Source organism: Furipterus horrens, unplaced genomic scaffold, assembly GCF_987537825.1.
Source record: "Furipterus horrens unplaced genomic scaffold, mFurHor1.1.pri manual_scaffold_17, whole genome shotgun sequence".
Classification (NCBI taxonomy): Eukaryota; Metazoa; Chordata; class Mammalia; order Chiroptera; family Furipteridae; genus Furipterus; species Furipterus horrens.
Window position 1 is genome coordinate 6,437,683 of NW_028327187.1, and position 22,200 is coordinate 6,459,882.

General features: G+C 44.1%; 1 long non-coding RNA gene across 1 annotated transcript in view; it reads left to right on the top strand.

The window, feature by feature from the left end:
- LOC149990416 (uncharacterized) overlaps nt 1–22,200 on the top strand; it is a 137,774-nt gene that overhangs the window by 12,996 nt on the left and 102,578 nt on the right. Inside the window, exon 3 of the long non-coding RNA XR_016508575.1 lies at nt 8,967–9,127. This is a non-coding gene — a long non-coding RNA (uncharacterized LOC149990416). The remainder of the gene's footprint in view (nt 1–8,966; nt 9,128–22,200) is intronic.

Here is a 22,200-nt window from a genome sequence, read left to right on the forward strand (position 1 = left end):
ACTCGAGTAAAACTGACACTCTAAGAAAGCATGCCATGTTTATTCTGTGGCTTTGTGGACCCCCTTGGCACACTGCCATGGCCACCCCCCCGCCGGGGTATGCACACCTCGGTTTAAAAGTTTGGGAGCAAACCATTAAGATTCCTTTCCGCTCTAACACTCTGTGGTTCAATGACCTGGAGATACCTGTGTTGTCTTTGGTGGCTGCTCCCCAGGATGCTGGAGTTATTTTTTTTTAAAGATTTTATTTATTGATTTTTAGAGAGAGGGGAAGGGAGAGAGAAAGAGAGGGAGAGAAACATCAATGTGTTGCCTTTTGCACACCCCCAACTGGGGACCTGGCCTGCAACCCAGGCACGTGCCCTGACTGGGAATCGAACCCACAACCTCTTGGTTTGCAGGCAGGCGCTCAATCCACTGAGCCACACCAGCCAGGGCTGGAGTGTGTTTTTGTTGTTGTTTCTGAAATGACTACATCTGAGCACTCCATTTTCTAGTCAGTTATACAAAAAGAATGGAAACCCTTGATTTTGTTTCTAGAACAAGCATCTTCAGGGTGTCTTTGCTGAGCCCTGACCGCAGGCTCAGGCTTATGCTAAGTGTCCTGGGGAAGGTCAAGAAGGAGTCTGTGGGTACTATTGAGGAGTCTAAACCGGCTTGCATGAAGCAATAGGGGTTAAGAGCTTGGTGAGTGAAGCCCTAAACTGTGTGGTATAGATTTTTAAGTGCTGCAGGAGGTTGAGAAGCAGAACACAGATGTGCTTCCTGGAGGAGGTGATAGGAGAGCAAGAGAGAGGTATGCAGAATGAGTATGGCTCAGGTATGTGGAGGGAGTGGAAATGGCATTCCAGCTGGTCGGAGGGCACTAGTCGAGGTCTGGAGGCTGTCAGGATTGTGTCCTGCTTACAGCCACGCCAGAGACCTGCTCAGAGGCAAGAGGCACAGAATGCTGAAGTGGACTTTTTCTCACCCTGGGCGTGAATTATCAACTATTATCTGGGTCCTGTCTTTTACTGCTTAAATAGGAGGTTGGGATTGGGGCTGACCCCCTCTCCTGTAGGGGTAGGGAATGCCTGCAACAAAACAAAACCGCCCTCAAAAAGGATTTGGGGGCAGTGAAAGAAATGTAGCTAAATGTCATCCCATCCAATCTGATTAGTTGCTGTGTTATTCTGTAAACCATCAGATTTTGGTCTTTTAGGTGCATATTACGTCCTCCGGTTTCTTTATTGATAAAAGTTCATTTCAAGGGAGCCTGGGTAGTACCTGCCCGGCATGTATGGTTCAGCGCAGCCTAGAGTGCCAGGAAGCTCCCCGCCCCGCTGTCTGTGTGTCCTCAGAGCACAGCAGGGGGCCGAGTGAAGGAACCTGCCCAGTACCTGCTGGCCGCCGGGGATGGCAATGCCAAGACTGCTTCAGAGCTGCACTTAAAGACAGTCACACCCCAGGGGAGCAAAGCTGCTGGCAAGGGGAGGCTTCCTCAACAGTCCAAGGGAGGACGAGGTTGTGGGCTGGCTGTCAGACCCAGGTAGCTGGGCAGCAGGCAGTGACAGGGGACATGGCAGGAGGCTTTAGAGAAGGGTGTAGGGAACAGATTTGGAGCCAAGGAAGTGCAGTTGCAGGTGGCAGGGACATGTTTCCTTTGTCTGGCTAGAAATCTGGTCAAAGTGAAAATAGTACTACGACTAATGGAAATAAGGAGGTAGTAGGAGAGAAAATAGGCCGAAATGAATAAGGGCTGATGCTTTTTAAATTAGGCATTATTGATATACAAAAAGCTGTACATACTTAATATATACAACTTGATATACTTAGGGATAAACACATACCCACTCATGAAACCATTGCCACGATCTATGCCAGAAACATATTCATTGCCTGCAAAAGTTTGCTTCCATCCTCTTTATTTTCTTATTATTACTATTATTTTTGGTGGTAATACTTAACATATAACGTCTACCCTCTTAACAAAATGTTAAGTATATAATATACTATTATTAACCATAGGTACTATGCTGTACGGTAGATCTCTAGAACTTACACATGTAGCATAATTAAGTGCTGATCTCTTAATCTTTCCTACCAGGGAGCCAACTGATATGTAAATTGTAAAATTCCAAGGGATTCCAATTGCCTGAGGAGGACCCAGGTTGGGTAGATATTGGAGGGGTTGGAAAGGAAGCTCCCTCTCCCCTTCATTCTAGAAGAATTTGGACACCTACGGAACTATTAAAGCCTCAGATAGTGGAATAAGACAGGAGCCCACTCATAGGAACTGGGTTCAGGGCATGTACCCATACATAAGGGAAGGGACAAGAGCCCGGTTATGGGAACTGAAGTTACAAGATGAGAACAGGGCCAGAAAGCACTTACTTGAGCCTCAGTGGGTGAGGTGTGGATGGAGATATTCTATATTTCCCCTTGATACAGGACAGAATGAGTCCCAGAATCCAGCTTTCGTAGAAATGGAAGTGGGGGAACCTATCAGTCTGTGTCAAGTGGCCTTAGAAGGGGCATGAAGCTGGACAGGTCATGTCAGTGCCACCCAGACATGCTCACAGAGCCATGCTCTCTGCGGCAGTATCAGAGCCCTCTGTCTCCTAACCTCCCTCCTCCCTGTCCTCCTCTCCAGCACCTCTAGAAAGGAGCACAAAATTGTCCTATCAGGGCATTGGCTTCACTGGCCCTTGACTGTCTGTCAGGACCTCCCCAAAGCCAGCCCTTTCTTGATCAGCATCTCAGACCCACAGTGGATGATAAGGTCACCCTGGTGTGAGATGAGATGACAGTCTCATGACTTGGCCAGCCATAAAACAACTGCTTTTAAAGATAAATTTTGTAATGTCATAGTTTACCCCAGGGGTTCTGTAATTCAAAGCAATGACCATGAAGCTATTTGTAAAATTCCGACTTTCTCCTGAACCCGGTGTTTTTTTTAAAGTATACTTTATTGATTATGTTGTTACAGTAGTTCCAATTTTTCCCCTTGGCTCCCCTCTGCCCAGTATCCCCCTTCCCTCCAACAGGCCCACCCCCCTTAGTTCATGTCCATGGGTCGTGCATATAACTTCTTTGGCTTCTCCCTTTCCTATGTTATTCTTAACTTCCCCCTGTCTATTTTGTGCCAAACAGTTATGCTTCTTAATCCCTGCCCCATTTCCCCATTTCCCCATTTCTCCCCCTACCCCCTCCCAGCTAATAACCCTACAAATGATCCCCACACCCATGATTCTGTTCCTGTTCTCATTGTTTGCTTAGTTTGTTTTTGTTTTTATTTTTTAGATTCAGTTGTTGATAGCTGTGAGTTTGTTGTCATTTTAATGTTCATAGTGTTGATCTTCTTTTTCTTAAATGAGTCCCTCTAACATTTCATATAAGAAGGGCTTGGTCATGATGAACTCCTTCAGCTTTACCTTGTCTAGGAAGCACTTTATCTGCCCTTCCATTCTAAATGATAGCTTTGCTGGATAGAGTAATCTTGGTTGTAGGTCATTGCTTTTCATTGCATTGAATACTGCTTGCCAGTTCCTTCCTGCCTGTGAAGTTTCTTTTGAGAAATCAGCTGACAGTCTTATAGGAATCCCCTTGTAGGTAACTCTCTGCTTTTCTCTTGCTGTTTTAAGATTCTCCCTTTATCTTGAACCTTTGGCATTTTAATTATGATGTGTCTTGGTGTGGTCTTCTTGGGGTCTAGCTTCTTTGGGACTCAGTGCTTCCTGGACTGGTATGTCTATTTCCTTTGACAAATTAGGAAAGTTTTTCTTCATTATTTTTTCACATAAGCTTTCAATTTCTTGCTCTTCCTCTTCTCCTTCTGGCACCCCTATGATTTGGATGTTGGCACGTTTCAAGTTGTCTAAGAGGTTCCTAAGCCTCTCCTCATTTTTTTCAATTCTTGTTTCCTTCTCCTGTACTGGCTGATTGTTTTTTTTTTTTTCTTCCTTATATTCCAAATCATTAATTTGAATCCAGGTTTCCGTCTCTTCACCATTGGCTTTGTGTGGATTTTCCTTCGTTTCACTTAGCATAGCCTTCACTTCTTCCCTTATGCATTTGCTGTACTCAAGCATATCTGTCAAGCCTGTGAGCATCTTTATCACCAGTGTTTTGAACTCTGTGTCTGTTAGGGAGGCTATCTCCTCGTCGCTTAGTTCTCCCACTGGAATCTTGATCTATTCCTTCTTTGGGCCATACTTCTCTGTCTCCTCATCTTGACAGGCTCCTGTGTCTGTTTGCCTCTGTGTCTTAGGTAGAGCTGTGGCACCTGTTATGTTGTAAGGGGTGGGGTCTTAGGTGTTCGTCAGTATAGGGCGACCCGTTTCACCACGTTGTAGCACTGTATGTGGGGGAGGAGTCTGAGAGGGAACAATGCTGCTTTCTCAGCATTTGCCCCTTTTCCAGGCACTTCTCCCACTTCCGTATGGGATTGGAACCTCTCTAGCTCTTGTCCTGGCTGTCGTTCTCAGAGTGGGTGGGTCTGCAGATGTTCTAGGACCATGGGGGGCCTTTAAACAAGTGGACTCTCCTGAGAGACCGGCAGTTTCTGCCTCCACCCCAACCCCCACTGGCCTGCACAGTCAGAAGCAATGAGGCTTGATTTTCCATGGTGCTGGGACTGGGAGCTGTGAGGTCTGGTCAGGTGCTGGGAGCACTCCCCAGGTGTCCCTCCTGACTTTTTAAAACGTGTGACTGCGCTTTCCACTGACCAGCCGCTGCTACAGCTGCTGCTGCCACCACACCATATCCTCTCTGCCCTGGCCCCGCCCCTCCTACCTGTCTGGATGAGTGTTTCTTCTTTATATCTTTGTTTGTTGAACTTCCATGCAGCTCGATTTTCTGGAACTTCTGGTTTTCTCTAGTTTTCAGGGAGTTGTAGTCCTTCTTAGTTGCAGAGGGAGACGCAGTATGTCTGTCTCCCAAGTGTGCTTTATGGCAGTGTGGAAGGCAAGCATGGCCCAGACCAAAACTCATGGTTTCTCTTCATGGTCTCCTCTTCTGCAGATATAAAAAGCTTTGTCTTTTCAAGTGCCTTGAAGATTTCCAAAGCAGAGGGTGTTTAAACCACTGACCCCAACCTGAAAAAAAAAAGTAAGAGAGAGAGAGAGAATCTCAGCAGGAATTGCTCAGGCTCCTGAATTATAACTGGGGACACCTGGCTACTTGTGTGGGACAGGATGACTTGCCCTCCATCGAGGGTTTGGGGCTGGACCACCCAGAGGCTAATAGTGTTGGAATCAGATACACAGTAGTGGATCTCAGGTGCTCTCTGAGTCCAGAAGTGAACTTGTAGAAGGTGTGAAATATCAGGTGAAGCTTTGATAAGCAGTGCTATGTACTGGATGTGGAATCTGACAGATCTGAGTAGGACTCCTAGCTGTATCTTGGCTATGTGACCTCAGGCAAGGCATTTAATCCTCTCCAATGCTGTCTCTTTTGCTGTAAATTGAAACAATAATTGAAGCTACCTCTGAGGTGATGATGAGAGAAAACTGTGAATGCACACATATGTACATCTGCATCTACATCTATATATCTGTATCTGCAGGTCTCACAATGAGTTGGTAGCACAGTCCCATGGTGTTAGGTATGCCAGGAACCCTGTGGTTTGATTTTAGTTGGTCTTTTGACTCTTTTTTTATTTCCATGATTGCAAAGTTTTTCAAAGGCAGGTTAAAGTGACCTTGCAGTTATGACTGTTTTGTGGATGCATGCTCCTTCCTTGTCAGACATTTTACCTTTTATCCACACACTGACCTTTTCAAAGGACAAGAGGCAGCATGGTGTGCAGCAGCAAGAGTCAGACAAATGGGGCTTGATTCCCATGTATGTCACTTACAAGCCATAGAACCCTAGACAACCCACGTTAACTTTTCTGAGCTTCACTTTCTTTAAAGGTTTTGTTTTTTAAATAATTTAAAGATATGATATCTGTAACATGCCTGGCACTTAAATATGCAAAGAAGTTTTTATTGTATTGAACTTTGTTCAGAGATTTTAGATTTTTAAAGATGTGTGGCCCTGGCTGATGTTTCAGTGGATTGAGTAGTGGCCTGTGATCCGAAAAGTCGCCAGTTTGATTCCCAGTCAGGGCAAATGCCTGGGTTGTGAGCCAGGTCCCCAGTTGGGGATGTGCAAGAGGCAATCAACTGATGTTTCCCACACATTGATGCTTCGCTCCTTCTCTTTCTTCCTCCCTTGCCCTCTCTCTGAAAATAAATAAAAATAAAATCTTAAAAAAAATAAGGATGTGTAGGTTAGCTAAAGCTGTGAACAGCTTATTAATACTCTGTGATTTCAAGGATTTGAAATGCAGACTTTTCAAGAAAATTCATCTTGAGAGATTGTACCACAGAAGAGCTCATCCTCGTGCAAACCCAGTGCCACAAGTTGTGCTATTTACTACTAAGTTCAGTTTCTTCCCTGCTGAATTCTTGAAGCTCTCGGGATTTTTTTCAGAGCTTTATGGAGATACTACCATCAGGGCTCCTTTTGTGCATTCTTAAGGTACTGTGGTCAACAGAACTAAACTAACTTGGTCAGGCACAACTATTAGGTTTTATGTGGTCACCAATATTTGGAGGAAGTCAAGAGGCTTAGCTACCTCCCCACAACCTTGCTGCCACTTTGGAATTAAACAAAGGGTCAGACCAAAATCTGCCACACATATAAACATTTATTAGCAAGCAGGCACAAACACAGTCACAAAACCTATTCTAGAATCTCAACAATATTTCAGATATCTGCCCTTTTCAGTTCTTTTTACAGGAAAATTTCATCTGAGGCCAATGTGATCATAGTCTAACCACAGATACAGGTAGCCATTTATTGGGGTCAGGGGGCCAAGAGTTCTCTGGAAATAGCATTCAGGACTCAGGACCCTTTAGGAATCAGGTAGAGTACAGTCCTTAAAAGTATACACCACTAGATTTTTATACCCTGTTCAAGCTCAAATATTTTAGTCCACATATTTTGAATATCACTGATTTTTATCAATAAGAATCCATTTTAATAACCATTATATAAGTTAAAGTGCCTGTTTTCTACAATGAATACTTCTGATTTTGCTACCTACTATAGCCTCTGGTGTTAATAGGAAGTAGTGAAAACTGAGGCTGGTAGTCTTACAAGCCATCTCTGCAGTGTGGCTTTTGAGCGAGAGGTTCTGATAGGGCAACTGCCTACACGTAGAGTGTAGAAACTAATCACACAGAACATCACACTGTCTGCTTTCATATTTTTAAGTGAATTACAGGCATCATAACAGGCACTTCATTCTGATGATCCTGGGGTTAAAAGAAGTTGAAGAAGCAGAAAACCTTTAGCCATCGAGAACGCTGGAGTAGAACTCTACTTACAAATCAAGCAAGAGCCTTTGGCTTTCCTGAGGCTCCTTAGCTTCTGCCATAGTTTTTCTTCCTCCAAAGGCAACTGTTGCTCAGTATGTGGACAGTTTCTGGAATGTTAAGCACTGGATGGTTGGGCTGTGCTAGAATTAATAATTTCTTACCTCTCAGGATTCTCTTCTAGAGAGTGGGGTCTGATTTAGGTGGAAACCGCGAATGCCAGATGTCTTGTGGTGACAACTGCTGGCGGTGGTTTGCTGAAGAACAGAGCTGTGCACTTTTCAACTAAAACAGGGAGCCACATTCTTAAGTGCAGTTCAAGACTCTAGGGATGTCTCCAAGGTGGGCAGAATTCTGCTGAGGCCCATGTCCTCTGCTTCTGCACTTCCTTCACTGTGCTGCAAGGCTGTCTCCAAGGCCTGTCCTGCAGTGTTCTCCAGCCACTGGCAGATCTTCCTAATTGAACAGTGGGTGTAAGATAAAAAGGAATGAACTGTTGAAATAGGAAAGAACTAGGATGAATCTCAAGGCCATTGTGCTGAGTGCAAGAAGTCAGTCCCCAAAGATTGCATACTGTATGATTGATTCCATTTATATAACATTCTTGGAACAATGGAATTATCAATGGGGAGATGAGACTAGTGGTTGCCAGTGTTAAGGGAAGGGAGGGGAGTGAAGCAGGGGTCCATGTGGAGATGGGACCATTCAGCCATCTTGACTATGGTCGCAGATACACAAACCTACACAGGTAATAAAATAGGATGGAATGAAATGCACACATATGCAAATAAGTACACCAGGTCCTAGAATAATGTCTTTTCATTCAATATTATTTTGTTGCAATGTTAATGAGATGCCTTAGCACCTTAACTCTTGTTTATATCAATTAGTCTCTCGTAAAATTGGTTTTCTTATACCAATTCATTTTGTTTAAAGTCAGAGAACCTATTGATGGCATTAAGTGAGAACTTACTGTACAAGTAAAAGTGAGGAAATCTGAACAAGATGGGTAGATTGTAGCAATGTCAATATCCTGGTTGTGATATTGTATTATAGTTTTGCAAGATGTTACTGCTGAGAGAAGCTGGACAAAGTATACAAGAGATCTCTGTATTATTTCTTACAACTACATGTGAATGTACAATGTTCTGAAAATGAAAATTTTAATAACAAAATAGGTGATTGCGCAATGGTTGCACAACCCTGTACATACACTAAAAACACTTCAGATGGGTGGATTGTATGTTATGTGAAGTATATCTCAATAAAACTGTTTTTTAATTATATTTTATTTATTATGTTGTTACAGTAGTTCCAATCTTTCCCTTTTTCTCCCCTCTGCCCAGTACCCTCCTTCCATCCAGCAGTCCCACCCCCCCTAGTTCATGTCCACGGGTTGTGCATATAAGTTCTTTGGCTTCACCCTTTCCTATATTATTCTTAACTTCCCCCTGTCTATTTTGTACCAACTGATTATGCTTCTTAGTTCCTGCACCATTTCCCCATTTCTTCCCCTTCCCCCTCCTAGCTGACAACCCTCCAAATGATCTCTATACCTATGATTCTCTGTTCCTATTCTGGTTTGCTTAGTTGGATTTTGAATAAAACTGTTTTTAAAAATAGGTACAAGGATCTTTAGAGAAGCGACTAAGGAATCCAAGGTGAATTCCAGGCTCCCAAAGGATGACCATGATGATGGAATTATTGTTTTGTTCAAGAGGACTACAACCCCCTGCCTTCCTCAATCTTTCCTAGTTCCCCACCCCAAGACCATCCTGAATAAGGTAAGGGGGACACTTCAGCTGCCTCAGCCCATTGGTGACTGGAGTGAGTCATAAGGAAGAACCAAGCACCTTAAGCCCTATTATCACAGCGTTTTCCTATTCTCAACTGTGTAGCCCAGTTTGTCTTCCTGGGCTTTGACTTTCTTCTTGGACTAATGTCCACTTGGTTGGGGCTTTGATTCCATACCCATTTCTTACCAAGCTCCTTCCCTGGAGGCTGAATGCTTTGCCGTGACTTTCTCTGCCAGTGTCTGAGCCTCAGCTGTGGATGGACTCCATGCTACCATTGACCTAATTTGTGGTCATAGGGGGCTGCTGCTGGGCCTGCCTGCCCTGGGACCCTGCTGACATCTATTGTGACTTCCAGGAGGCCTTCCCCCACCCCACTGTAACTTCTGTTTGCGCTGCTTTGTTCCCCATATAGGGGGCTGGCAGAGGAGCGACCTCGGGATGAGTGAGGTGTTATTCAGTTGGGTGCTGAAGAGTGGGGCTAACTTCTCTTTGCTTAGGCCCCTTGCAGAATGGCAGAGGGAACTCAGGGCTGAGAAACATGCAGGTTGAGCAGCATATAGGCTGGGCTGGCCAAGCAATTCCTTCGCAGCAGTTGAAGCCTGAGGCTCTAGAGCCTGGGCCAGCACATCTGGGGAAGAAATAGGGGTGGGCCCTGGGGAGACTAATAAGTGTGTGTGTGTCTGTGTATGTGTGTGCACACATGTGCGCCCTAGATAGTACAGAATGGGGGAAGGGCCCCAAAGCATCTTGGAATGGCATTCATTCCGCCACCTTCTTTTCTCCCAAATCTTGTTTTTTAACCAACTTCTTTCATTTGTTTTCTCCCACTTCTTCCTCTCCTCTCTCCTTCCGTTTTCTCACTCCCCTCCTTCCCTTCTTCCAGGATAGGGAAGCACATCCGGACAGGAGAAACTGGCATCGCTCTGCCCTTCCCCTCCATAATCCCCTCTACAATTCAGGGATTTTTAACTCATCCATTCAGGCCCTGTCTGTGTCTCCCATTCCTCTTTATTTTGGGAGGCCGAATGAAAGCACATGAACTACAGCCCTCTCTTCGGATAGCCCTGTTTCTCTGCATTTTTCCCTGACTCACTGGGAAAAATCACACATCTTTTTGGATGGAGCACTTGGGCTGCGGGCAGAGGACATGGCCCCTGTTCCTAAGCTCTATGCTATATTTTCGGTGTGACCTGGGGCAAGTTCCTGCCCTCTTTGGACCTTAGCTTTCCTGTTAATAAGTATGATAAGTGGAAAGGAAAACCTTTGGCGCCCACAGTCAAAACTGATGCTAACTAGAATATTTGGACTCTTCCTAGCCCTTACTCCACCCCACTCCTTCCTACCTCTCCTCCTCCCAGGAAGCAGTTAGTTAACTGAAAACCCACACCCAAGGGTATGGTCTGAATAGAAAGAATGACTTATTGTTTCGCTTCTTAGTGTAAAAGATATAATCACAATGAGTCCCCAAGCAAGAAAAGGGCAGGGTTAGGATTTTGGAAGTGTAGGAATTTTGTGGATAAAGGCAAGAGTTATTCCCCTGAACTTTCCCAGGCTCTTCCTCTCAAAGGTCCAGGATGAGGTGTTTGGATCGCTGTTAAGTAGGGAGTTTGGCCTAGAAGCAGCCCATTTCCCAGGCGGTAGTTGGGGGTGGGAGAACTGTTGGTCTGAACAGAACGTACTTGGCTGTACTGTTTGGGGACTTGTGAGCCCAGTCCTTTGCTTAAGACTGGGCACCTAGGAGCATGGTTGTGGGTCTGTTTTAATTTGTTCAACTGTGAAAGAAGCAAGAATGGGAGTCTCCATGAAGACCCGCAGCTGCCTTCCAAGGAATTTCAATGTATCTGGGAGCACAGAGGCTGAGTCATATTTTGGGAAGGATTGTGTTTTTATACCCGCAACACAGGGTGTTGCCATGTATTAATCATTATTATGGTTAAAAACAAATAAACTCATCCCGCAGTTATGACAAATCTGCATCTTGGCTCTTTCCTGCCCCTCATTGTCTTTCTTTTACTGTCTGCCTTAGGGAACCAGAATTTAACTCCATATGGTCAGGATAGGCAACTGCCTTTATAATATCATTTGAAAGATGCATGTAAAATACTCAATTAAAAAAACAACAATTTCCACATCTATTTGCTAAAACCTACAATTCCATGCTTCTAAAATGTAAATTGGGACAACTGTAATAGCGTAATCAATAAAATATACTTAAAAATAAAATGTAAATACTCCTTGGGTCTCCTTTAATATAAATATTAATGGAATTTTACTACTGTTTCCTGAGAGAGGGAGACTGGTAAAAGAAAGACCACGAGGGTCTTGAACATCTGGCCAGGGGAAGGTTCTCTTCAAGGGAAGAGAAAGGCGCAGAAAGGGGAGGCTAGGACCCTCCAGACAAATCACCAAGCTGATGGTTTTCCATGGACTGTCTGCAGACACAGATCCTGGCTCCTGCTGCAGGGGTTCTGAGGCTGTAGGGAAAGCTCAGGAAGAGGTAAAAGAAAGATTCACTTCTGGTTAATCAGCCATTTTCCCAGCAGGGGCCTTTGATCCTCTCTGTAGAGCAACAGACTGGCCTCCAGAAAAGAGAGCGATGACTACCTGGTCATGCATTTGGGCCATTGTAGGCTGAGCCCCTGGACATAGGGTGATTTCTGTGGCTCGGGCCTTGGCTGCAGGACGCCTGGTTCCCACAGAGCTGAGAGAACTGAACCCACTGGGGAACTGCTGGGCATCTGAGGGGAGAAGGAGAGTGTGTGAGGACTTGAGCGTACTGAAAGATGTGAACGTTAGGACAAAGTGTGCCCTTAGAGGTAGCCCACTCTGCCATGCTACGTTCTTAGCCTGATTTTACCCGGTGACCCAAAATTACATTTTGCCTTTCTTCAGCCAATTTTAAAAAATGTTCAATCCTGCCCTGTGTCTTTCACTGGGGCTTAGATGAAAGCAGATAAACTAGGGTGAAGAGTCCCCAGTTAAGGTCTCAACAACCACCTTTATTTGCATATTCTTCACTGTTCTCCTATATATCTATCCTCATTTGGGTTGTAGCAAAAATGGCACCTCCATTTTCCCCCTATTTAGTGGGTCCTTTTTATCCTATTTAGACAGCTCCTCCTCCCACACCCAGTCATATTCTTAGCTGCCAAAGTCAATTTGCAGGCCCTGGCTGGATAGCTCAGTTGGTTAGAGTGTTATCCCGACATGCCAGGGTTGCAGGTCCAATCCCAGGTCAGGGCACATGCAGTGGTTAACCAGTGAGTGCATGGATAGGTGGAACAACCAGTCAATATTTTACTCTCTCTAAAATCAGTAAATAAAAATTAAAAATAAAACAAGTTAACCAGTGGAATTAAACTTTGGTTCAGCAACCTTGGTTCTTGAGTTTGTCTGGGAAACAATTCAGAGCCAAGAACTGAAATTATAAAACAAAGTTTACTTAGAAAGTCATAGAGGTAGAAGAAGTAAGTTGACTGGGCTGTGTGGGCTCAGGAAAGAAGTTACAGAGGCAAAACAAGGGCACTTGGAACTTAGGAGGAAGAAACCAAGGATATATGTGCCTGGGGGAAAGAGGGGGGGTAAAGGCTCAGGCATGTTCCAGAGACAGTGTGTGCTGGGGAAAGAAGGGGGTAGGCAAAGGTGCAGGCATGCTTAAGCAAAAGAAAGACAGGGAGAGAGAGATACATAGGTAGATAATGTGAGAGAGTGAGAAAGGGTTAGAATGAGAGAGTGAGAGGGAGTGAGAGAGAGAGAGAGAGAGAGAGAGAGAGAGAGAGAGAGAGAGAGAGAAAGAGAGAGAATAATGGTTCAGTCCTTTGCCTTAAAAGGTTTTATCTGGAGGTCTCGGGGGAATATCTCAATAGAATATTCATCAGCTGTCCAGGTGTGTGTCCCTTGGGGTGCATGGTCTTCACTGATTGGTTGATCCCTAGGCAGGGGGTGACTAGTCAGTGCAGCAGGTCCTGATGTCAGCCATGACATTGACCCACCTGGCCTTGCTGCTTTTCTGGGCCTGGAGCTGAAACACAACTGAGGCCTAGATGTCATCTCTAGGCCTTAATGCTTAAGGGAGTGGTCGTGGAAGGGCTTGTATGTGGGTCATATGGAACTATTCTCTGTCACCTTGTTTGTCTTCTAAGGGAGTCTACCACATGACTAGCAACAAGAAAGGGGAGGAAAGATCAGGAGAAGGTCTGAACCGCATAACCAGTAACATGAAAGGTCAGGGGCAAGGTCCCATTTTATAATTGCCTGTTGATAGGCACTCATGGCTTTCCACCCTGGTGACATTCTGGATTTGGCCTGTCCTTCTTACTCTGCTCATGTCTGGCTACTATCTACTATATCAACATCACTCTATTTATTATCTTTCTTATAGCAGCTATTGCTACCTTAAATCTCCATTTGGTTATTTGGTTGTTTATTGTCCCTCCCTGTTCCCCTGAACCATGAGAGCAGGGGCTGACTATGTTTGGTTCCCCATTATATCCCCTGAATACAGTCTTCATTGTCTTCACTTTGTACCTTTTCCCTTCCTAGAACGTATCTCCTTTGTCCATCCAATCTTTGTTGTCCTGCAATGGTGGACTCAAAGCCTGCCTCCTCCAGAAAGGCCTCCCTGATCCCCTTAGCCCATAGAAAGCTTTCCCTTCTCTGACTGCTATAGCCTTGATTGTCCTTGCTATATATTTGGCTAATTCTTTCTTCACTATCATTGTATGTATTTCTTCCCAAATTGTTTCCCTTGCATTGGTCTTACCCCTCCCAGTACACTGTGTCCAGGATACTTTCATGCCTTTGATTAGGTTTAGCTCTCTGTATCACTTCAGGGTACAAATGAGTTTGTGCTCATTCAGTGACACAGATGATGCAGCAGATCACAGGAAATAATCTCTCGGTGTGTTCCAAGGACCACATTTGGCCTTTTTTTAAATGCAGTTTCCCAGGTACTATCTCCACATATTTAGAATGTATATTCTGGGTGGGGCTCTGGAATCTACACTTGAGAAGACTCTTCTGATACATAAAATTTGAGAACCAGTAATTTGGATTGACCCATCTTTCTTTTGGCGCCACTGTTAATCAGCTATGAGACTTTGGGTGATGTTTTGTGAAATCCTGGAAAGTAAATTTTTTGACTTACATATCTTAGAATTTAAATTACAATATATCCGGGTATAGCGCTTTAAAATGTAGTAGGTTCTTTTTTTTTTTTATATGCTTTATTGCTTATACTGTTACAGTTGTCCCAATTTCTTTTCCCTCTGTTCCCCTCCACCCAGTGACCACCCTCCTTCCAGTTGTCTCCCCCTTAGTCCATGCCCATTGGTTGTACATATAGTTCTTCTCAACATCTTCCTGTCTACTCCACTCCCTCCTACTATGCTTCTTAATTCCTGCACCATCTCCCTCCCTTTCCCCCATTACCCCCTCCCCACTGGCCTCCCCTCAAAATGTTCCCCATACCTGACATTCTTTTCACACTCTCATTGCCTACTTAGTTTGCCTTTTTTTCGATTCCCTAGCTTCTGTTGTTGGTTGTTGTGATACAGTTTTCATTTTAATGTTCATAGTTTTGATCCTCTTTCTCCTAAACAAGTCCCTTTAACATCTCATATAACAGTGGTTTGGATCTGATGAACTCCTTCAGTTTTACTTTGTCCTGGAAACAATTTCTCTGCCCTTCTATTCTGAATGACAGCCTCGCTGGATAGAGTCATCGTGGTTGTAGGTTTTTGCTTTTCATTACTTTGGATATTTCTTGCCAGTCCCTTCTTGCCTGCAGAGTTTCTTTTGAGAAATCAGCTGATGGTCTTATTGGGACCCCTTTGTACATAATTTTCTTTTTTCTTGCTGCTTTTAAGATTCTCTCTTTATCCTTTATTTTTGACAATTTGATGATAAAGTGTCTTGGTGTGGTTCTCCCTGGGTCCAGTTTTTTTGGAACTCTCTGTGCTTCCTGAACCTGGAAGTCTATTTCCTTCCCCAAGTTAGGGAAGTTCTGCTTCATTATTTTTTCACATAATTTTTCAATTTCTAGTTTTTCTTCTTCACCTTCAGGCAACCTTATAATTCGGATGTTCGTTCACTTATAGCTGTCCCATAGGTCTCTGAGCCTCTCCTCATTTTCCTCACTTTTTGTTTCCTCTTTCTGCACTGATTGACTGTTCCTTCCCTATGTTCTGATTTGTTAATTTGATCCCTGGTTTTCTTTCCCTCACCACCAGTTTCATATGTGTTTTTGTTCATTTCAGCAGGACTAGCCTTCATTCCTTCCCCGTCTTGTTTAAGATCTGCTGTCAGATCTGTAAGCACTTTTATAACCAAAGCTCCGAACTGTGCCTCAGAAAGATTTTCTATCTGCTGATCTGTCAGATCAGATATTTGCTGTCTGGGCAGCTGCGTGACTGGGATCTCTATCATGATCTGTGCCATCCTGACAGTTTTGTGTTCACCTTTGCTTCCTGGGTGGGACTGTCACACCTCCTATGCTATAGGGGGCAGAGCCCCATGCACTCGTCACTACAGGGCAACCCTTCTCACCACACTGTGGTGCTTTGTGTGGGGGCGGGGGTCCAATATGGATTCCTGCCGTTCACTGTCCACTGAGAGACCAGGATCCTCCTCCTCCATCCCCACCCCCTCTGGCCCTCACAGTCCGAGGCAATGGGGGTCTGCCTTTCCCCGCATTGGAATCACGAGCTGACGGGGCTGGTGTGCAGCCAAGGGTGCTCCCCAGGCACTTCTCACCTCTTTTTAAATACGGGTGTCTGTGCTTACCGCTGTCCCGCTGCCATTGCTGCAGCTGCCGCCACCAGCACAACTTGACCTCTTCGTCCTGGCTTTGCCCCTCCTACCTGTCCAGATAAGCACCACTTTTTTATAACTTCATACATTGGACTTCAATTTATTTTCTGGAACTTTGGGTTATTTGTGGTTTTGCGGTAGATGTACAGTATTCCCTCACTTTTCGCGGGTATTACATTCTAGACGCCCCGGCGATAGGTGAAAATCCACGAAGTAGGAACCTTACATTTATTTTAGTATTTACATATATTTTAAGGCTTTATAAATCCTTCCCACACAGTTATAAATCATTCCAAGTCCCTTATTAACCTTTCCCACTCCCTTATTAACTCTTTCCACACTTTTATAAACACTAGTTATGTTCTTAAACATATTCTACACTCTTAAACCTACGTACCTTTAATAAGATATGTATAAAGTACCGCAAAATCTTGTGATATAGTGAAAAATCCATGATAAAATATTAAATATAATATTTTAAAAAATTCTGCGATAGTGAGGCCATGGTAAGTGAACTGTGATATAGAGAGGGACTACTGTATTCCTTCTTCATTTTGGAGGGAGACAGAGCGTGTCAGTCTAGGCCTCCATCTTAATAAATGACAGAGTGAATGAATAGAGTGAGTAGCTGGGAGGCAGGAGATGGAGGAGTTTACAACAATTCAGGGACAGTAGAGTAGTGGACACTACACAGGCCTGGGTTGGAATCCCAGGCTCTTCCAAGACATGTGACCTAACTCTCCATTTCTTCATCTGTAAACCGCAGGTGTTAATAGAATGTACTGCATAAGGTTGTGAGAGGATAAAATGAGAAAATGCCAACAAAAAGCTTAGCACAATGTCTAGCACATAGTAAACACTTAATACCCTTGTTTTTAATTAGGTCACCCTAATGAGGAGCAAATAATTGATTTTCAGTGAGGCAGAACCTGAACGTCAACCATGTCCCAGGTCCCCCATGTCTCCCCCTTTTCCACTAGCCCCAAAGTTACATGGAAGAACAGTCAATGTTGTGGGAAGCCCATAGAGGCCCTGACGATGTTGGCAGGGCCTGAAAGTCTGACTGCTGTGATGGCCACAGCTATAAGGATCTGATGTTAGGACTTGGGAACCATGGGCTGGAATCTTGGAGCACGCTGTACCCTATTCATGCACTGAGAAAAACGTGTCAATGCATCACGATGCTTATCATTCAGAGTATAGAGAGCATGGGGCTGGAGTGAGAATATTTAAGTTCAAGTCTTGTTTGTTGCAGGAGGCCTTCTTTGACCTTGCTGCACCCTTACTTCTCTGTCTGGGTCAAATCCCCCCCCTTTTTTTGTGTGTCCCTACATTACCTACTACTTCCCTTACCATGGTATGTGTCTCTATTGTCACCACCTCCTGACTGTCATCTACAGTAGACTGAGCTCCTTGCAAGTGAGGACAGCATCTTGACCATCTCTGCATGCTGGACAAAAAACATATTGTCTGAGTAGAGCAGATGTGCAGAAAAAGTTCATAGAGCTCAGCTCAAATGATGAGCTGATGTACTGTTGAGATTAGCCATTAGTTAACTTTGGGTAAGTCAATTAACCTCTTTAAACCTATAAGAGAAGGATGGATAAACAACTTGTGAGGCCCAAGCACGTTGTAACCTCTAAGATAATTGTAGGTACTGTCTTTTCGGCCTCTTTCCTGCCCCCACCCCCCACCTTGCAACCTTCACCCCAAACTATTTACCATCCCTTTAGGACTCTACTTTCTGTTTTCTAGGCTATTTTATCACTGAATCTGGATCAAGACTCCATGCTAATGTGCTAATGGGTGTTAATTGGACGATATATTTACATTTCAACAGGGAGCTTCCCCTGCTTCAGGAAGAATGAGTAATGGTGGATTCCAGGTGCTGTGGTGGGGGAGGGCTGGCGTTTGTTGTTGTTAGGGGCTTCTTAAGCCATTTCTCAAACTTCCCTGGTAGGAGGCCACCTACTTTTTGTCCACACAGAGCTGGCCGTGCTAAACACACTATGTGTTTGCAAGTAGGAAATGCCTGAGGCATATAGGGCCATGGGGGGGGGGGGTAATTCTTTATTATGAGGCTTCCAAGAGCACACAGAACCAATATCCAGCAATTGACCTGCTCCTTCCCTGAGTTTTGAGTCACACTGATTCAAGAGGCCTGATTGAGTTCTGTTCCAGGCTTGGAGATCAGACCTGGGGCCCAGAAAAACCATTAATCTGTAAAGATTATTTCTGCTAATCCCCCCAAGCAGCTCCTAAGGCTTTTCACAGGATCACAGAGTAGCCTGGGGCTTTTGCTGGGGTCCAGTGTTAAACTCCTGTGGAAGGAGGTGTAATTCCCAGTTAAAAGTTCCTCTGGTGCTATTAATGTTAAGCAGAAATAAGTTTTGTGCCTGAAATATCAATGCCAAGGATTTTGTGTGTGTTGAGGACCAGGAGGGGAAGGTGAGGGTTTACTGGCTGTGGCTAGTTTGAGTTTGCAGGTATGGGCAGGGCTGGGGGAAGGGTGTTCCTGTGTGGGCTTTGCACATGAGTGTGTATTTTGAGTGTGCATGGCCTGTATGCATGCTCAGGTTAATTTGTCCTTTGTTTCTGTTAAGGATTCTCTAGTGCAAGAGTTGGCTATGAAAGAAATTATTCTTTCTTGCTGCCTTCTCTGTAAGTAAAGCACCATGTGAGCTTCTTGGAGCATTATTTATAAATGTGTTGAGGTCTGAAATACCCTGGACATGATAGGTTGCCACAATGTGGGGAATATAGAAAAAATTTGGAAAAGTGACCTAGAAGAAGTTGAACTATAGAACCTGAAATTTCCAGAGGCTACTTGTCTTGTAGCTGGTAGGTTATCACAGGGCTTGCCTGCCATTTATTTCCTTTTAAAAAAGGTTTTATTTTTTATGTTTAGAGAGAGGGGAAGGGAGGGAGAGAGAGAGAGAAGGAGAGAAGTATTGATGTTAGAGAGAAACATTTCACATGCGCCCTTGACTAGGGACCAAACTCACAACCCAGGCATGTTCCCCAACCAGGGATCAAACTGGCATCCTTTGGCTTTGCGGGCAGATGCCCAACCAACTGAGCCATACTGGCCAGGGCTACCATTTCCACTTCTGTTCCTCTTGCCTACTTCTCCAGAGGAAGAGTAAAGAGGGAAAGAGCTGAACCTCCCCTACCTTCAGTTGGAAAATGTCTTGTTTCCCAGCTTTTGTGAGATCAGTGACCATCAGATTGTTCTATAGTCCAGTCCCTTCCAGAAATGCTGATGAACCCTCCGCAGTTGTGAGTATTGCAATTTCACCCATTCTCTGTGGTAGACTGAGATGGATGTGTTCTCTGAACAGGACTAACTTAATATGTAAATATGAATACTTATGATGTTTGTGGGCCAAGCCGTGACCTACAGGTGATTTGCTTTTAGTGCAGTGGGATTGCAGGGTAATTCTTTTTTGAGCCAAGGACAGCCGAACAGAGGTGCTCTGTTGGCAGCTGGGATGGGGTGGGGAGCAGGCTGAGAGGGGCAGGATCTCCTTGGGGATGAGAGTAGAAGTTGTCAAGTGAGAATCTAAAGGCCAAATTCAGCATTCACAACTTATGTGACTTAAACAGTGTTTTAAAACATTTGAATTGGTTGCCCGCAATTAAACATTCAAAAAATTGGAAATAATAGGATCAGATAACACAGAACAAGTCACCTGCTTGACAATAGTTATACTGAGTAGTAGGTGCCACCTTTGGGCATGATCTGCACTTTACAATTTTTCATAGGACCCCATTTCTTTATTTGTTGTATTATACCAGGTATAGAAGCTACAGATAGACTCTTAAGAAGCTACACCATCGTCTCTCGAGACGGACGGCTGCCGACGACGACCAGGTATGCTTCTTTTATTTAAACTATCTATCTGGCTCTCGTAGACCAGTTTGTGATCCCTCAACGTTCAACACTCACCATGGTGGGGAAGGCCTCATGGGGGAGATTGTGCTGCAGGGTGTGTGAGATGAGATGCATGTTAATGAGGCAGGAGATAGAGTAGGAAACCCTGAGACACTGCAGCTGTCGCCAGTCAGCATCCTGATTTCCGAGAATTGCCTTGTGACACCTGATAATAATTAGCATTGTGGTTTCCTCCCCGAGTGGGTAATCAATGAGGATTGTGGGAAATTGCATGTGTAGAAGCTTAAGTAAAAACCCTATAAAGCCTATAGCCATTCAATAGAAGAGAGCCATTCCTTGCCCAGACATGGCCCGCTCTTGTGCCTTGGGATGATGAAGCTGAGAGACCCAAGGCCTAAGCTACTATCCTTTTGGTTCCTGGAAGAAATGAGGATTTTGTGAGTCACAATGATTTTGACTTTGGAATTTGTAAGATATATGTTTATTTTGGAATTACTTTGAAATTTGTAAGATATATGTTTGAATCAAACATTTTAGTGTAACTTTTCATTATGACTGCATTTCTGCACATAATTCTTAATTGGTAAAATGCAATTCTTGACACTTTCTCTTTTGAAAGTATATTTTATTGATTATGCTATTATAGTTGTCCCAATTTTTCTCCCCATTGCTCCCCTCTGCCTGGTATCTCCCTTCCCTCCAGCAATGCCCCCTCCCTTAGTTCATATCCATGGGTTGTGCATATAAGTTCTTTGGCTTCTCCATTTACTTTACTATTCTTAACATCCCCTGTGTATTTTGTACCTACCAGTTATGCTTCTTGATCCCTACACCTTCTCCCCCATTCTTCCCCTTCCCCCTCCCAACTGATAACCCTCCATATGATCTCCATAGCTATAGTTCTGTTTCTGTTCTAGTTGTTTGCTTAGTTTGTTTTTGTTCTTTTAGATTCATTTGTTGATAGTTATGTTTGTTGCCATTTTACTGTTCATGGTTTTAATCTTCTTCTTAAAGCTGTCCCTTTAACATTTTATATAATAAGGGCTTGGTGATGATGAACTCTTTTAGCTTTACCTTGTCTGGGAAGCACTTCATCTGCCCTTCCATTCTAGCTTTGCTGGATAAAGTAAACTTGGTTGTAGGTCCTTGCTTTTCATCACTTTGAATACTTCTTGTCAGTCTCTTCTGGCCTGCAAAGTTTCTTTTGAGAAATCAGCTGACAGTCTTCTAGAAGCCCCTTTGTAGGTAACTCTCTGCTTTTCTCTTGCTGCTTTTAAGATTCTCTCTTTATCTTGACCCTTTGGCATTTTAATTATGATGTGTCTTGGTGTGGTCTTCTTGGGGTCTAGCTTCTTTGGGACTCTCTGTGCTTCCTGGACTTGTATGTTTATTTTCTTTCCCAAATTAGGGAAGTTTTTCTTTATTCTTTTTTTTCACATAAGTTTTTAGTTTCTTGCTCTTCTCCTTCTCCTTCTGACCCCCATATGATTTAGATGTTGGTACATTTAAAGTTGTCCCAGTGGTTCCTAAGTCTCTCCTCATTTTTTTTCAATTCTTTTTTCTTCATTCTGTACTGGTTGACTGCTTATTTCTTCCTTATGTTCCAAATTGTTGATTTGAACCCTGGTTTCCTTCCCTTCACCAGTAGTTTCATGTGGATTTTTAATTTCACTTAGTATAGCCTTCACTTCTTCCCTTAGGTGTTTGCTGTACTCAGTTATTTCTGTGAGCATCATTATCACCAGTGTTTTGAACTCTGTATCTGTTAGGTTGTCTATATTCTCCTCATTTAGTTCTCCCTCTGGAGGCTTAATCTTCCCCTTCTTTTGGGCCATACTTTCTGCCTCCTCAACTTTACAGGCTCCTGTATTTGCCTCTGTTTTAGGTAGAGCTGTTGCACCTGTTACACTGTAAAGGGCAGAGCCTTAGGTATTCATCACTGGGTGGCAACCCATTTCACTGCCTCGTGGTGCTGTATGTGGGGGAGGGGTCAGAGAGGTAACAATGCCACTTGCTCAACACTTGCCCCTTTTCCAGTCACTTCGCCCACTTCCTGTATGTGACTGGCACCCCTCTAGCTCTTGCCTTGGTGATGGTTCCCAGAGTGGGTGGGTTTGCAGGGATTCTTGGACCATGGGGGCCCTCTAAAAGAACTCTCCTGAAAGATGAGCAGTTTTTCCTGTCACCACAACCCCCACTGATTTTCACAACCAGAAGCAATGAGGCTTTATTTTCCTGGTGTTGGAACCATGAGCTGCACGATCTGGCCTGGGACTGGGATTGCTCCTCAGGTGTCCCTCCTGGCTTTTATGATGTGTTACTGCTCATTCCACTGCCTGGCCACAGCCACTGTCTT